Source organism: Phaseolus vulgaris, chromosome 8 (assembly GCF_000499845.2).
Source record: "Phaseolus vulgaris cultivar G19833 chromosome 8, P. vulgaris v2.0, whole genome shotgun sequence".
Lineage (NCBI taxonomy): Eukaryota > Viridiplantae > Streptophyta > Magnoliopsida > Fabales > Fabaceae > Phaseolus > Phaseolus vulgaris.
The window spans coordinates 13145657-13148420 of NC_023752.2; positions in this window are offsets into that span (position 1 = coordinate 13145657).

Here is a 2764-nt window from a genome sequence, read left to right on the forward strand (position 1 = left end):
AATACTTATGTTTGATAAAAAAAAATTAGTAAGTTTTTCTTTGGTTTTTTTTTTTTATTGAGTTGTTTTTAAGGGAGGGATGCATGCCTAGGGTTAAGGTTGTGCATGTGATGTTTTTAGGACAAAAATGAATCTCTATTAGTCAATGAGCATGATGATGTATTTAGATTATTAATTAGAGTATTTTATATACATGTTCAGCATTTATGTAGGAGTAATGAAATTGAGAGTGTAAGCTTGATTAAGCAAGTTTTGAAGATAAGGGGATTAATTTTGATCTAATATCACTTTTGGTCCTAGATGTAAAAATTCAATTTAGTCCCTCAGTTACTATTTTGTTCATTGTGGTCCATATTTTGTTTAAAATGATCAAATTTTGTCATTTTTGTTAACATCATTAGTTTGACTAACAACTGCGCAAAACATGACACTATGTGACATTTTAAGATGATGTGAAAAATGCATGGCCTTTGTAGACAATTTATAAGGTGGAAAAACATTTTTTTTCCTGAACATTAAAGAATAATGAATTTAGAATTTTTTGTGGTGGTTATTTTTGTATATACTGACGTTTATGAACGCCACAATATACGCGTGTGGCGGTTCCCCAAACCACCATAGAACTGGTTGCCACAAAGTTTAATATGGCGGTCTTCTGCTACCCGCCATAACACCCGTCATTTTAACATTTTGTTTAAAGTAGCAGTTTTTATATGTAATTAGTGTCAGTCATAATAGTCTTAAAACATGATGCATGTAAACGTCCTTATATAGGGTATAATGTGACGCTTTTAGCGGTCAGTATTGTAAAAATAATACGTCGATTTCAATTGACGTAATTTTAATTCTAAATAAATGGAATTCAGCCACCACTTTTTTATAACTTCGTTTGCATAATTAAACTAAACATAATATATTTCATAATAAAAAAATACAAATAAAATGAAATACTATATAAAGTTATGAGCATCCATTCATTGCATTGAAAATTAAAACACACATAATTGTTCAAAAGTTGATACATAATTGTTTAAAAGTAAAGAAAACACATAAAATAGCTTTAAATATCATCATAGCATTCAAACTATTACAACATTCCTAATCAGTTTTGCTTCCAACACTTGATCCTATTACTTGATTAGGTGATGGAGCACCACTTCATATCTGGTGCCTAAAATAAATAATAAATATTCAAATATATTAATACCACATTGATGGATGCATGAACCAAATTAGATGTCATTACAGCAAAATGTTCTGCAACATCTTTTCTGTAAGCAATATATGCAATCAAAGTTTGCATTTTGTCCAACATTTCATTTTAATTCACATTGTCTGCACTTCTGATTTCTCACGATAACACAATTTCCAGCAAGCAAGCAAATTTAAATCTAACACTAGATCTACAAAAATCAATTTTGCCAGTGACTTGCGTTCTAGCCCAAGCATCGTTCCACAAATCAATAAAAATATTGCACTAGTTTTTATTTGCTGGAATGTTTCAAATTAAATTTGTAATTGTTTTAAAATATGGGTTGTTGCGACTACAACAACAAAAAATACCAACTCCAATTTATCACACCAGTGCAGTCAATTTTTTTATTCCAAAAGTTAATAGAAATTGCATGCACCAATAAATAAAAATTGTTAAAATGGTAGTTGCTTCACAAGTCAAACACAATTCCAGCTAGCAAACACAACACTTGTCATCGTTGGATGCTTTCTAGCCCAAAAATACCATATTTAAATTGAGTTCAAGGCATGGTTCACACACACCAATATTTTGCACCAAATTAATTTAATCTAAAGCAATGCAATTACATCACAAAAACAAGAAAAATTATGTACAAAAAATAAGCAGTTGTAACCAGCCAGCTAAATTCAACAACAATTGTGGCACCAAATTAAAAAAAAAAAGCAACAGATGGTTCTTAAATTATATGGCATTGTTTGCTGAATTTTTTGAGTTTTTATTATAGCAAATTAGCACTAGCAGCACTTAAGCTCAACAGTTTTTTATGTTCAATGGCTTAAATATAATTTACAACTTCAATTCTAAGTGATTAAGGCCATAAAATATGCATTGCACCAGCCAACAATTTTCACCAAAATTAAAAACGTTGTGCCAAAAGTCACAATTGTTGTTACTGTAATTATGTTCCAGTAAACAACAAATTTTCACCACACCAGAAAAAGTAATGCCAATTAAGAAAATTTTATAGTAATTCTACTAATAAAACATATTTGAGCAATAAAATGGCTTGATGAGGAAATCACTTATAATTAGAGGTACTATACAATTTACAGATGTTATCAAAAGGTACTTCTTCTCCACATAATAGCCATACACCTCAATTTTACACATTAAACAAATATATGTTCACAATTAAAATGGAAATCCAACAATAGATTTCAAAGAGAAGGTTATCTTGAGCTCATATCGTGCAAGTTGGCGGTTGTTGCAACAATGACAACTGAAATCGTTGGAAGGAGGCGTCCTTCAAGTCGGCGACGATTGTGGACGGAACAAACGATGTGTGAAGATTGATGGTTTAACGACGATTCTGGACAAAAAAAAATGGCGAACTGTTAGGTTTTGCGGAGAGTGAGGGTGGAGTGAGAGTGAAGGTTTTACGAGAGTGGGGTTTCGGATAGTGAAGGTTTCACGAGGGTGGAGGTGTATGGTGGGATTAAGGGTTTCAAGCAGAGTGAAGAGTACATGGAAGAGTTTGAGGGTTTGAGGGACATTGAAGGGTTTTTGGAG